This window comes from Sorex araneus, chromosome 2 (genome assembly GCF_027595985.1).
Source record: "Sorex araneus isolate mSorAra2 chromosome 2, mSorAra2.pri, whole genome shotgun sequence".
NCBI classification, from domain to species: domain Eukaryota; kingdom Metazoa; phylum Chordata; class Mammalia; order Eulipotyphla; family Soricidae; genus Sorex; species Sorex araneus.
Window position 1 is genome coordinate 202,313,669 of NC_073303.1, and position 14,978 is coordinate 202,328,646.

The following is a 14,978-nucleotide window of genomic DNA, read 5'->3' on the forward strand; positions in this document are numbered from 1 at the left end:
CGATTTGCATTTCCCTGATGATAAGAAACGCAGGACCTATTTTCTTATGCCCTTTGACCACCTTCTTGGAGGAAGTTTTTGTTCCTCTCCCCCCACCCCCCGTTTTTCCATGGGGTTGTTTTTCTTCTAAAGTCCCACTGGTGCTTGGTGCGTCTTGGATGCTCACCCTTTGCCAGATGAGTAGGGGGCAGAGACTTGCTCTTAGTCCGCGGGGCGACTTTTCGTGACAGTCCTTATTCCTGCTGGGGCCCTCGGTTTGCCGTAGCCCCGGGAGCTTGCCAGCAGCCCCGGGTTGTTGAAGATTCAGTGTCCCGAAGGCTGCACCTATGTTCTCATCAGTCCAATTCAGATTCAGGTCAGATATTGAGATCTTTAATTCATTTTGACTTTTGTATATAGGGGTTTGAGGTGGTTTTGTTGATTTATTTTTGCATGTGATTGACCAATTTTCCCATCATCACTTGTTTGAAAGGGATTCCTCTTTCTCTGCTTCATCTCTTCATCCCCTCGGCCTCTCTTGATGGTCACTGTCCACAGACCCGAGCGTCTGCCTCTGGGCTCCCCACTCTGTTCCACGGGTCTGTCGGGCCGTCTTTGCTCCAGTACCACACTGCCTGCGTCGCTACGGCTTTCAGGCACTGCGCGGGGGGTTGGAGGCCCCGGGGGTGTCTCCCCGTGCGCAGGAGAGGCCTGTGCTGAGAATGGCACTCTGCCCTGCACCCCGCTGAGCCCAGGCCCCGCTCGGCCGGCCTGTCCCGGCTCCCCTAGTTGAAAACATCCCTGTGCTCCTCCCGGTGCTCACAGCCTCTCAGAGACAAGGCAAGCGCCCTTTCCTAAGATGCCTTTTGTCTTCACTGAAGTGACTTGTCCTGACGTATGTGCGGTTCAGGGACACGCCTCAGTGGCCCGTTCTGTCGGGCCTGCCGAGAGCCCCAGGCCAGGAGCTTGGGTCTACTTCCTGGATGGCTTTCAGGGAGCAGGCCGGAGGAACGGCCGTGGAGATCTGCCGGTGGATTCTATCTGTGTCATGCCTCTCGCTGGCTCCGTCTTTCTAAGGGAAGGAGAACTGTCAGATCTATTTTAGAGAGACGACGGGTTTGACATTCTCGGAGCAATTAGGCTGTCCCGGGGAAGGTGAGCGCGTGTTCCCACGGCAGCTCAGATCCTGCCTCCCCCACGCTGTCAGGCGGCGAGGAGGAAGAAGGAGGGAAGGTCACGGGCCCAGGGTGGGCTGGGGGTGGGGCCGCACGATGCTCGTCCCAGCAGGCTCAAGGGACCCCCCCAGACTGGCCAGCCTGGAAACGGAGCAGGGAGGGGAGGGGCGTTGTCGGCAGCCTCTAGAGACTTGTGGCCCCCAACACCCAGAGGGGGCCCTCCAGAGAGCTGGTGCTGGAAGCCCCCTGCACCCCCTACCCCCCACCCCCCCAGGCTCACACACACAGATACACAGGGAGACACACCCACACACCCCACAGACACACCCACAGCCACACACCCACACCTACACATACCCACCCCCCACTGAAACTCACAAACACACAGACACACACACACCCCACAGACACACCCACACCCACACCTACACACACCCACCCCCACTGAAACTCACAAACACACAGACACACACACACCCCACAGACACACCCACACCCACACCTACACACACCCACCCCCGCTGAAACTCACAAACACACAGACACACACACACACCACAGACACACCCACACCCACACCTACACACACCCACCCACCACCACCTCCACACTCACACACAGAGACACATAGACACCCCCCCACACCACAGACACACCCACACCCACATACCCACCCCACTCACACCATGCAAACACCCCCCACCACCTCCACACCCCACAGCCTCACACCTCCATGTACTCCTGAGTCCCCACCCCCCACACAGCCACACACACACCCCTACACACACCCCTCCCCCATTTACACACACCCCTACACACACGCACACACTCCCCTCACACCCACAACCCCCCTCCCACCCCCACACCTGTACCCTCAACACACACCTACACCCCCGCACAGGTACCCCCCCCAGATCAACACACACACCCCTCACACATACCCACCCCACAGCCCCGACACGTGCCCCCGCTCCCCGCCCCCCCCACACACTCTCTCCCCGCAGGGCCACTGGCTCGGGCTGCCCCGCCAGGCTGGCTGCATGGGAGGAAGGTGTCAGGGGCCCCCGCAGCTCCGGGGGCCCTCAGTGAGCTGTGGGGCAGAGTGGGCGCGGCTCCGGCCCCGCCAGGCCCCCCGGCAGAGAGCTCGGCCCCAACTCTGTAGGGGCCCAGGGCGGCTGGTCCCCTGACCCTCTGGGTCTGGAGATGGGATTCTCAGTGGGCCCAGCTGCAGCTCAGCACCATGGCCAGGGGGAAGCCCCTCCGGGCCCTCGGACAGGGACCCGGTTCCTCGGGGGCTGGGCTGGACCCACTGACGGGGACCCGGTTCCTCGGGGGCTGGGTCGGGCCCGCGGACGGGGACACAGTTCCTCTGGAGCTGGGCTGGGCCCGAGGATGGGGACACAGTTCCTCTGGAGCTGGGCTGGGCCCGCGGACGGGGACACAGTTCCTCTGGAGCTGGGCTGGGCCCGTGGACGGGGACACAGTTCCTCGGGAGCTGGGCCGGGCCCCATGCCTTGGCAGAGCACTGATCACAGCTTTGGTGTGTTGTCGCCCTGGGCTCCTCCGGCCTGGGGCCACCGGCCTCTCCCGGATATGCCCCCTTCCCTTTGCTGCTGCTGCCAGTGCCCTGGGGCTGCGGGCGGGCCGGGCACGGGGTGACCTGTGCGTGTGCGTCACCGTCCCAGTGGCGGAGGGCCGAGGGCCCAGTGGGGAGGGGACTGCCCTGCACACGCCATCCTGCTCCTACCCCGGCACTTACAAGGTGTCCCGGAGCCCACCGAGATGGAGCCCTGAGCACAGAGCCGGGAGTCTGGGCCCTCCAAACCAGACCACAGCAGCACAAGCAGGAGCCCCCCTGCGTCCCCGGGCAGCCCTCGCAGGACTGGGCACCCCACCGCCCACCTCTGCTTCTCTCTCACTGGCCCTTTTTTTTCTTTTGAGTCACACCCAGTGATGATCAGAGCTTGCTCCTGGGTCTGTGCTCAGGGATTGCTCCTGGCTCCATGCTCAGTGATTGCTCCTGGGTCTGTGCTCAGGGATTGCTCCTGGGTCTGTGCTCAAGGATTGCTCCTGGCTCTGTGCTCAGGGTTTGCTCCTGGGTCTGTGCTCAGGAATTGCTCCTGGGTCTGTGCTCAAGGATTGCTCCTGGGTCTGTGCTCAGGGTTTGCTCCTGGGTCTGTGCTCAGGGATTGCTCCTGGGTCTGTGCTCAGGAATTGCTCCTGGGTCTGTGCTCAAGGATTGCTCCTGGGTCTGTGCTCAGGGTTTGCTCCTGGGTCTGTGCTCAGGGATGACTCTGGGCAGGGGACTGGGTTGGGCGTGGGCCGGGCGGTGCCCATCCGCCCGCAGTGTTTTCTCTCCAGCTCAAGTCACTGGCTTTTCTATTGTCTTTTCCGCCTTCCCCACAGCGAGAAGGCTCTCCCTTTGCTTCCCTTTCCTGTTAGCAGATGCCTGAGACTCCTCCTCCCTGCAGGCCCCCTTCCCCCAGCTCCGCACGCTGACCCACCCCGCTGACCCACCCCGGCAGGACGGCAGGACGCCCTGGGCCAGCCTTTCCCTGGGCTTTGCGCTGCCTGGCCCAGCCCACCCGATCACAGTCACGTGACTTTGAGGACGCAGCCTCAGCTGAAATAGACTCTTGTGACGATTTGGGAGAACCAGAGGGTGTAGGGCGGAGGGGGCTGGGAGAGCCGTGGGGGGCCTTTAGCCCCATGCCACCCTCTTTCCCTCCTCCCCACTCCAGTGACTGGGCAGACCCCCACCCCATCCCCCAGCCAGCATTCTTCAACCTATCCACCCCCACTGACTGTCACAGGCCTGTGACCCTCAGTCTTTCCCTACAGACCCTGCTTGGTCCCGTCACCCGGAGGGTCCCTGGGGCTAATCCTGCCCCATGTTGCTCTAGCAGCAATCTCCTTGGAGGGTCGCAAGGTGCTTTTACGGGGGCTGGAGCAATAGCTCAGCCGGTAGGGCATTTGCCTTGCACGTGGCCGACCTGGGTTGGATTCCTCCGTCCCTCTCGAAGAGCCCCGCAAGCTACTGAGAGTATCCCGCCCGCACGGCAGAGCCTGGCAAGCTACCCGTGGCGTATTCGATATGCCAAAAACAGTAACAACAAGTTTCACAATGGAGACATTACTGGTGCCCGCTCGAGCAAATTGATGAACAACGGGACGACAGTGCTATAGACAGTGCTACAGTGGTGCCCACCCGTGCCAGCCCCTCTGAGGCTGCTCCTGACCCCTCTTCGCAGCCAGGGCTCTCCCACCAGCACAGACGCCTTCCCAGGACAGTCCTCTCCTCTTGCCCCCTTCTCAGGTTTGGGGGTGTTCCAAGGCAAACGCAGCCGTTGGGCAGTTGGCACTGCCCCTCCCCCCGCCCTGCCCCCCCCCACTTCCCGTGGCCCATGAAGAGTGATTTCCACAGTGTGCTTTGCGGGTGGGCCGGCTTGTCAGAGAGAGGCCGGCGAGATGCTCTGTCCACTAGGATGAGTCTTTCTGGCTGCAGAAGTGCTGAGTCCTTCCTGGGAGTCGCCTCCCCTCCCCCCTCCCCCCTTCCCCCCCACCCACCCAGCCACATGCGCACACACACACACCATCATTTCTTAGATGTTTCAGGAGAAAATGGAGACGTGTTTGTTTGCTGGGTTTCTCCGGGGCCGGCCTGCCCCAGCCCACCGCTGCCCTGCACTCCGGATCCAGTGGAAAGTTTGGGGGTTCACTCTTCAGCCACGCCCCCCCCCGCCAGGGTGCAGCCCTGAGAGCTGAGTCTGGGCCTCCCTCTGCCTCAGAGTGCGGGCAGGGAGCTTTCTAGAACTTCTGGGTCCGGCCATTCGAGGACTCGGTGTGCAGGGCCAGGAGCAGGGGTGAGTCACGTCCCTCTGGGTACCCTCAATCGATCGATGCTGGCTTGAGGCTGTCACCTCATGTGACACGTTGAGATGCTGTGGTTCTCGGTTCTGGGGCCCCTGGGGAGATGGAGCCTGTTCTGGCTGCGGCTGCGTCTCCCTGCAGGGGAGGAGCTGCTAAAAGTTTGCTGGTGGAGGAAGGAGGAAGCGAGTAAGCACGGGAGCTGAACCGGGCCGTGCCAGGCGAGGAAATGGGTTAACGAGCCGAGCACTGTTTCCACGACTCGGGCGAGCACGGGGATGCAGCCGCTTCCCTGGGCCAGCTCCCGTGTCCCCGGATGTCTCCGCCCTGTGCCTTCAGCTCTGCACGGAAGCTGCCCGCTGGTTTCCGGGAGCCCGGCGAGGGCAGGTGTGGACACCCAGGGTGCGGGCGCTGTGGATGGCACCTGTGCCTGGCACGGCGCAGAGAGGCTGCTGCGAGCCCGCCCTCACCCCTGCGGTTAAACGCCGACTGCCGTCCCGCAGCCCAAAGGGGTGCTCATGTATCCTTGGAAACTCGGCCACGTTGCCTGGCGCAGTGTGGCAGGAGCACCTGGCAGCCGGCAGGAGACGGGAATCCATCGTGCTCGAGGCCCCTCCAGCCCGCCCTGCCCCCTGGCACCGGCCTGAAGACACTGCCCTCCCGTTTGCCCCCGGCCTGCCGCCTGGCCTCGGACACTGCGGGGCCAGCCGCGCGGGAAGGGGAGCTGAAGGAGGGTGAGGAGAAGCCGGGTGGGAGAGGAGGGTGGCGGCAGATGGTGCCGCCAAGGCACGGGCCCCCTGCTGTCCCCTCAGCACCCTACGCCCCGGCTCCGGGCGGCTGCGGACTCACGTGTTGCAGGGGAGAGAGGGGGCTCTGGTCTCACTCGGGTGTGAAGGCTGGCTCTGGGTGGGCAGAGGTCACAGCTGCCCCTTCCGCCCGTCTGCCTTGTTCTCGGGGCGGAGGGGGGCCTGGAGCCGCCCCCCACCCAACAGGAATGCTTCAGCAGAAATGCTTATTCACTTACTCATTTTCCGGCTTTCTTTTGGGTCACACCTGGCGATGCTCAGGGGTTGCTCCTGGCTCTGCCTGCACTCAGGAATCACTCCTGGCGGTGCTCAGGGGACTGACTCTATGGGGTGCCGGGGCTCGAACCCAGGTCAGCCGTATGCAAGGCAGACGCCCTCCCCACTGTGCTGTCGCTCTGGCCCCCAGAGCAGAGATGTTTAACCCGGACAGAAATCCTTCTCTGCCCTCCTGGGATCGTGACACGGGGCCCAGAGCTTGACCCTGTTGAATTACAGTTTTCCTCTGAAACGGTGCCAGAGGGGACGCTTTGGGGGTCGTGCTGCCCGTCACCGGGCGTCTCTGCTTTGGGGAAGTTCTGGCACACAAATACCTTGCGTCTGGCCTGGAAGAACAGCAGCATGGGCGGGGCAGGAGGGGGGTTGTTTGTGGGTCACAGTGTCAGGGTCCTGGTCGGAGGGAGCAGCCTCGTGACCACATCTAACCCCCCGGGTCCCCCACCGACCTGCCCAGAGAGGCTTCTGGGGACTGGAGTTTGACTGCTGCTGCCCCACACTGCTTCTGGCGTGAGTGCTCAGTGGGGGGGGCAGCTTCAAACAAGGCCCCTACTCCGCTCCTCGGCCCACCACTGAGCACAGGAGACACAACTGAATTCCTGGGTGATTTAGACGCTTTATTTTCTCTCCCCTTTGGGTGGGGCCCCACCTGGAGGGCTCAGGGCTTCCTCCTGGCTTTGTGCTCAGGGATCTCGCGTGGCACTTTGGAGAGATCCCTGCGGTACCATGGCCAGGACCAGGGTCTGCTTACCAGGCCAGGGCCTTCACCCTGGCACCAACTCTCTCTCTCTCTCACTCCTGCTGGCCTTGGGGCCACGCCCAGCAGTGATGGGGACTTACTCCTAGCTCTGTGCTCAGGAATCACTCCTGGCAGGGCTTGGGACCTCAGGGTGCGCTGGGAATCAAACCCAGGTCTGGGTGCAAGACAGGTCCCTCCCCACTGTAGTATCTCTCCCGTGTCTCTTTTGAAAACCAGCCGGTGAGCCCATCTTGCAGGCAAAGAGCACGGTACGACCCAGAGGCCCGGAGCACTCAGCTCTAAAGTGCCATTTTTGCTTTTTAAAGGGGAAAAGTCGAAGTATAACAGAAGGGCAAAGGGCAGGCACCAGGCAGCCTGCAGGGATGGCGGGCAGGGCCATGGAACGTGCTGGAAAGATTTCTGCAAGCAAGCCAGGCAGAGGCACACAGCAGAAGGCAGCATGCCCGGTGGGGGGAAGAGACTGAAGCGGCGGCATGCATGGTGACGCAGATGGGCACCTCTGCTAGCAGCCGAGTCGGTTCCAACTGCATGACGCACGCTCACAGCATCTGTGCCGGTGTAGACGAGCTTCGGCTACGAGAAGCAGAGAGGCTTTGAGAACTATTCCCTGAGCGCTGGGTGGGGGCGCTCGTTTCTCTGCCGGAGGAAGTGGGTGGGGGCAGTTGGCGGCCTTCTCAGAGCATGGGGCCCCTGTCTGGCTGTCCTGGCGTCCTCGCTTTCCATGCTTCCCGTCCAAGCTGGCTGCTGGAGTGCCAGCCATTGCGTGTGAGTCCAGCTCGCAGGAAGCCCAGAGGAAGGAGTGGAAAGGGTGGTGCCCGCCTTTCTCCGGGCTGTGTTCTGACCAGAGCCTCGCCGTGTAGCCACCCCCCACGGCTGGGCGACCAGAAGCTTCCCCAGGCCAGCCTGTGCTAGCCCTCGGCCGGGGGCTTCTAAGAAAGGGGCGTGGGCTGGAGGCCAGCAGGAAGCCCACCCGCCTGCCCTCGTTCTCGGGAGTTTCCCGAGCTCCAGGAGCCCTCTGGGTGTGCGTGGGCGAGGGGGGCGAGGGGGTTGTGGAGGTGCCAGGTGACTCCTTTTCCCCAGCCCGCGGCAGCCAGAGTGTGCGGGAGGCCGGGCCGGCTGCCCCTTGGCGTGTGCTGTGCCGTCAGGCCGGGGCTGACTCCCGGCGAGTCTCTCCACGCTCTGTGCCTGGGAGGGAAGGAGGCGGTTGGCTGTTCTCCAGCGCCGGGAAGCTTCTCACTTGTACCAGCCGAGTCCCCTGCGACTGACCCAAAGCTGCCCCTCTGTGTGCAGCCGGGACCTGACCCCCGCCTCTGCTCGGGACACGCCTCATCCCGAGTGGGCTTGGGTCCCTTCCTAAGGCCGGATCACTAAAAATCATGGTTGTGTGTGTGCGTTTGTGTGCGTGTGTGTGCATGTATGTGCGTGTGCGTTTGTGTGCGTGTGTGTGCATGTATGTGCGTGTGCGTGTATGTGCGTGTGTGTGCATGTATGTGTGTGTGCATGTGTATGTTTGTGTGCATGTGTGCGCGAGTGTGTGCGTGCATGTGTGTACATGTGCGTGTGTATGTATGTATGTGTATGTATGTGTGCATGTGTATGTTTGTGTGCATGTGTGCACGAGTGTGTGCATGTATGTGTGTACATGTGCGTGTGTATGTATGTGTATGTATGTATGTGTGTGCATGTGCATGTGTATATGTATGTGTGTGCACGTGCGTGTGTGTATGTATGTGTGTGTGCGTGTGTATGTATGTGTGTGCATGTGTGTGTGACTGTGTGTGTGTGTACATGTGTGTTTGTGAGTGTGTGCTTGTGTGTGTGCGTGTGTGTGTGATTTTCCTGAGTGGGTGAGTTGAAAGCCCTTGATCTGCTCCCCCAAGTCATGGGGTCCTCCTTTTCCCGAGAAGGTTCTCCCCCCTCCCCAGGCTGGTTGAGCCAGGGGTTGCGGGAGCAGAACCCCCTCTGGGCAGATTCCGCAGCAAGGAGACTATTAGAAGGTGGAAGATTTCGGGGCTCCCAGGAACCCTGGCCGGACTGTGCTCCAAAGGAATGATGGGTTTGGAATCCCTGCGTGCCACGTGACCCCAGGCAGTGACCCCGAGACCCCCAGGAGCCCCCTTGGTGCTCCCAAAGGGGTGTCTGCTGGGTCCAGCCCGGTGGGGATTGGTCTTGTCCGGTTTCTCTGCCTCTGGGGGGCCGTGGGAAGGAGAGGGCAGGGGTTCCGCCGGCTGCACCCCACAGTCTCGGAGAAAGCCTGGGACCTGGGCCCGCCCTCCCGTCATGCCCATTGCACAGGCAGGGAGGGCCTGAGCTCAGGGAAGGCGCGGGCCAGTCTCCAGCCCTTGACCTCGACCCGCTCCTCCCCCATGTGAGCTGGCGTGCGGCAGGACGCCTCGCCTGCCTGTGTCGGCGTCCAGGGCTCCTCTGAGTGACCCTCCGGCCACTCTGGGGGCTGAATGCGAGCAGCAGGAGGGGCTTCCTGGCGGTCCCTGGGATGTCGGGGACGCACTAGGGCCGGTGCCTCTAGGGCAGGTGCCGGCCCTGCCTCCGCCCGCCCGCCCGTGCTTGCTTCCTTGGCGTTCGTGGCCTTCGGTTGCCCAGACCTGGGTCCTTGCTCTCCCATGCCCGCTTTGCAGCCAGAGCCCCCATGACTAAGTGACCAGCCTTGCAGGGGGAGCCCAGGGCCAGGGTGATTCATGTCCCGGGAAGAGGTGGGCGTCGGGGATCCCACAGGGCCAGCTTCTGAGGAACAGACCCCGGACGGCCTCTACCATCTAGGACATCCAGTGTCCAGAAAGGACTGAATCCGTGTTTGTGGCTCATCCCCCTGGCAGGGCTGCCGGTGCCCGATCCCCTGGGCAGCCCTGGGCAGCCGCCTTTCCATGAGAAAGCACCATGTTAGCTCCCTGCCGCGTCCCCTCTGTCTCCGGCACCATCTGGTCCGTCTGCAGGCATTCCGGGCGCTCAGCCTCCTCCCGCCGTACCCCGAGGTTGGCTCTCCATTCTGTAGCCACCGGAGACTCCCTGGGTAGTGCTGGAGGGTGGTGGGGTGGGAAGGGGTCACTCCCTGCTCAGCTCGGCCTGGCAGAGGACCCCCGTGGGCCTGTGGGGGGAGCCTTGACCCACCCCCTGGGCACCCAGGTCCGCACTGGCTCGATGCTGCAAAGACCACGTAGCTGGGAGCTGGACAGTCGTTTTGCATCCGCTGAGTCTTTGTTCCTGTGTTTACTGCTGGGTGGGACCCAGAAACAATTATTTGCATCAGAGGACCACAGCGGCTGGAGACACGCCGTCCGGCTCAGCCAGCCAGATTCAGGGGCCCTCGGCTCTGCAGAGTTGGCACAGACACTGAAGAAGTGGCACCCAGTGGCTTCTTCAAGTTTATTCTTGGGTGGGCTGGAGCAATAGTGCAGCAGAGAGGGGGGTTGCCTTGCACGCAGCTAACCCACGTTTGACCCATGGCATCCCATACGCCCCCCGCCCCGCTGAACACTGTCGGGAGCAGCCCCCTGGGCACCTGCTTTTGTACAAAAGATCACCTTTTTTTCCCCCTTGGGAAAAAATCAAGGCAGGGAAGAGAGAAGGAACAGGCTCCGGAGAGCGTTAGGAGGCCGGGGGCTGTGTTTTGACAGGAGGGGAAACGGCGGAGGCAGAGCCCCTGGGCCCCTCACCCTTCCTGTGCTGGCCGGCTGCCTTGCTCGTTAATCTCTGCCGCTTAGCCAAGACCTGGAAAATTGCAATTCTCCGCACCAGCGGCCCCCACTCAATAACCATAGGGCGGGGGGGGGGGGGACAGGGAGGGGGGCCTCTGGAATCTGCCCCCTGCCTGGCCCCCCGGGGGCCTGTTTTAATCCAGGAAGAACAGGCTGGAGGGGCGGTGCCCTCCGCTGGCCTCACGTCCAGCTGTTAAAGAATGTGCCGTCTCTCGGCCGGCCTTTCATGAACGGGGCCGTGCCCGCGCCTGCGTGAGCGAGGGAGGCTTATGTATTTGTTGTGACTATTTCTTTTTCCCTCGGGAGAAATCCGCTTCTCCCCAACACTGGCTGCCTTGTTCTCAGAATCTATTTTGATCCAAGCTGAGGCTTTCGGGATAAACATGCTGATCCTCACTTGCCCCCTGCCTCGGGGCCCGGGTTGGGACCTTCGGGAGAAGGCCAGCTTTATGCTGGGCGGGGAGGTGGTCCTGGCCACGGGGGGCGGGGCCTCAAGGAAGGTCCCCCAGGAAGCCAAGACCTTCGTGTCATTGGCTTGAGTTGATCCCGGGCTCCCCAAAGGGCAGATATTAATTCTTCCCGAGTTAATATCCGCGTTGGAGGGGGCAGTCAGGAGTGGCCTTCTAAGGAGCGCAGTGTTAAAACAGCCCCCGGTGAGGCCTGTGGAGCTAAAGACTGTGATTTCCTCACAGTACTGAAGTGTGAGGTCCTTTTGTAGTCGCTCTGCAGCCGAGACTGCTAATCAGAGCACGCTCCCGCCCGGGACAATTAGATCCCAATTTACTGCTCCCGTGCAAATTTCTGATCTGCAGGAGGAGGCCTTAGGAGATCATTTGTTCCTATCATAAACCTTAAAATATGGGGAGTTAGGGATGTGCCGGTGGAAGTCGGTGTGTAAGCGCCCGCGTGGCGTGGCCGACCCGACTTCTTCCCCGTGTCCTTGACTCAGAAGCAAGGTCCGGCACGGGGGGCTTCCTGTGGCGTCTGGAGGGGGGTGAGATTTCCCACTTCCTCTCCTGACGCTGCTCAGATCCATGAATAGCTCCTTCGTGGCCCGGATGGTTCCAAGTCTGGTGGATTCTGCAGGTTTATGCTAATTGCCTCGTCTGCCACTTGGGCTGGGAATGCATGGGAGGAGGAGGATTCTTCCCCGTCTGTTTAGTGCCCACCGAGAGCCTGGCTCAGCCTGCAGGTGGGCCGCGGACCTCGGGCCCCACCGCCCACACTTGTGGGGCCTCCTCTGCTTCCGGTCTGGCCTTCCTGACCTTGCCTGCCTGCAGCTCACTGACCTCAGGGTTCCATGCCCCTCGGGGAGAGCAGAGAGCAGGCAGGCGGCCGCCCCTGTACCGCCGGCCGCGGGGGGCCAGAATGTCCCTTCTCCCCCGCTCTGCCTTTACAAGCTGCTGGACTGAGTGGGGGTCTCGGTGGGGTGTGGGGGGCACTGTCTGACGGAGCGGATGCAAATTCTCCAGGTTCTCCAATCCACCCGTCGGGTCTGCATACTGGCGGGCTGGACTCCGCTTCCGCCCGGCCCGGGAGACTCCTGCGCCCTGAGCCCCCGGCGGCGCGGACGGAGGCTGCGGTTACGGCCTGGCGGAGAGCTTGGAAGTAGAGCAGCGCCGTTGCAGGGGAGACAGGCAGGGGGCAAGGCTTGATCCCCAGAGGGCTCTCGGGGAGTCGGTGACAGGGAGCTCTGACGGCTGGGCGGACACACCCAGACACACGGGGTGAGGCTGCAGCAGGCTGCAAACAAGACCCGGTCCGTAGGAATCGAAATCGGGGTGTGAGGGGGGACAAGGTGGAAACCAGGCGAGGAGGCGGAGGAGGGATTGGCTGCGTGGAGATGCAGGGCGCCAGGCCAGGGGGGTGCTGCTGGGCCCAGGGGTCCAGGAGGTCCCAGGCCGAGCCCCTCAGAACGGAGACCGAGTCTTCATTCTCTATGCCTTCCTGTTTGCTTGGGGGCCACACCCAGCAGTGCTCAGGGATGACTCCCGGCTCAGTGCTCAGAAACCGTGCCTGTCAATGTTTGGGGGACTTTATGGGATTTCAGCAATCAGACTAGGCGAGCCACGTGGAAACCAAGTGCTTTAATGGCTGTGTCATCTCTCCAGCCCCTTTATTATTATTATTATTATTATTATTATTATTATTATTATTATTATTTTGCATTTTGGGTTACACCCAGCCATGCTCAGGGGTCACTCCTGGCTCTGCACTCAGGAATTACTCCTGGTGGTGCTCAGGGGACCATATGGAATGCTGGGGATGGAACCTGGGTCGGCCGCGTGCTAGGCAAATGCCCTCCCCGCTGTGCTATCACTCCGGCCCCCCTTTATTATATTTTGGGGGGTCACCTGATGGTACTCAGGGGCCAGAGTTCCACCCGGGGCCTCACGTGCTCTTGGTGGGTCCCAAGGCCATTGAGAGGTGAGTGACCAGGCGCCATCGGTGGGCTCTGCTCCAGTGCACCTGGGGTCCCCCACAGAGAGGAGGGGGGTGGGAGGGACGGGTCGGGGGAGAGAGGGCGCCAGCGGGCCTGGAGCTGCCGGCAGCCCTGTGTGTGTGGCTCAAGTGTCCTGCTGGGGGGTGGGGGTGCTCCATGGTGGCCCGAGTGTCCACCCAACAAGGTGACGCCCTGCTCTGGCACGGACTCGGGGTCCCTCAGCCAGACCCCCACGCGTGGCTCTGTGGAGGTGTTTTCTCTGCGGGGGCGCCCCAGCCCTCACCCTCTCCTGCTCCCTGGCTCGTGCCGCCTCTCCCTCCCTCGCCTGCCCGCGGGCACCCTCTGGGAAGGCTGCGGGGAGAAGGGCTCGTCCATCCCCGCAGGCTGGGCCCTCCCTGCCTCAGTTCCTCCGGGAGCAGGCAGCCGGGCGGCCCGGCCTGCGATCAGTGGAGAAACCCTCCCCGCAGCCATGCCTGCCCGCCGGCCACTCTGCCCATCAAGGGGAGATGTTGCCACCGGGTCCACCTGGGGGTCCCGGTTCATCCCTCGGAGCACTGGGGGCGGGACTTCCTGTCACCCACCCACACAGCCCTTGTTTGATGTCATCTCTGTGGCCCTGTCCTGGGAGCCCCAATCCCCTGCTGAGCTGGCGGGGGGGGGGCGGTTGTGGGGGAGTCTGAGCCTTTGCCTGCCCAGCTGCCCTGTAGCCTCACGGGGCCCGGCCCAGGAAGCAGACCCTTCTGCGTCCATCGGGAGCCCGCAGGTGGGGTGCGATGGCTCAGACCCCCGAAGCTCCAGTGCAGCCACACGGGCCCCTCGGAGAGAAGCCCCTGTCTGCTCCGGCACAGGGGGTCCGGCTTCTGGGGGGAGGGGCGTGCGGGAGCCTTGGACCTGACGCTGCCTCTCCCCCGCCCGGCTCTGCTCTCCGTGGGCGGCTGTGTGTGTTGTGTGTGTGTGTGTGTGTGTGTGTGTGTGTGTGTGTGTGTGTGTGTGTGTGTGTGTGTGTGTGTGTGGGTGGGTGGGTGGATGGGGTGTTCCTCGGGCTCCGCTCCTCGGCCCCCCTGGGTCCCCCCTTTGCTCCCGTGACAGCATTAAGGAACGTTTGCAAAGGTTAGACTGAGTCTCAGCACCCCCGCCCCTCCCTGCACCCCGATCTCTCCCCTTAGGAGGGTCTCCCTGCTGTGGGGGGGGGGACAGTCGGCCACACTGCCTCAAGCAGACACGCCCAGCCCTTCTGCCCTCCTCCCCATGAGGGGAACGCCTGTTTCCCCGCGTGGGGCCGGGCCTGTGGCCAGCCCCTCCTGGCCTCCTGGGAAAGGTCTCGTGTCTCCGCCAGAGAAGGCTCGTGCGCCCCTGGGAGTGAGGGGGGAGAGGCAGAGCCGAGCCCTCAGAGAGACCCTCCCTGCCTCCCCAAGGGGCCCCTGTCCCCCTGCGCCGGGACCCTGCTGCCGGTGCCGGCGGCGTGCAGTGAGGCTCGTCCAGTGAGCTCCCCGGGGCCGCTGTCCCCATCGCCTGCTTGGCCCCAGGGCCGGGCGCCACCGGCTGCCTCTGAGCCCCCAGAGCCGCCCCTCTGCCCGTCCTGCTCACTCGCCTGCTGTGGCCTGGCTCCCCACAGCGGGCCCCCCTGTGTGTGCATCACGGGTCCCGGGGCTTCTGGGAGCTATTCGAGTGAACCCCCTCCCGGGGCCAGAGGCCTCGGTTCCACCGTGGGGTCCCAGAGATGGGCCTGAAGCCGGCGCTCCTGGGGAAAGCGCGTGGGGACCCCGCGCCCCCACCCCTGAGGGGGACCACGGGGAGACGCTGAGGGGGGATCATGGGGAGACCCTGAGGGGGGCCATGGGGAGACCCTGAGGGGGACCACGGGGAAACGCTGAGGGGGACCATGGGAGACCCTGAGGGGGGATCATGGGGAGACCCTGATGGGGACCATGGGGAGACTCTGAGGGGGACCACGGGGAGACT

General features: G+C 63.1%; 1 protein-coding gene across 1 annotated transcript in view; it reads left to right on the plus strand.

Moving 5' to 3' along the window:
* Positions 1 to 14,978, plus strand: part of PCP4 (Purkinje cell protein 4) — a 75,420-nt gene that overhangs the window by 59,165 nt on the left and 1,277 nt on the right. The window lies entirely within an intron of this gene.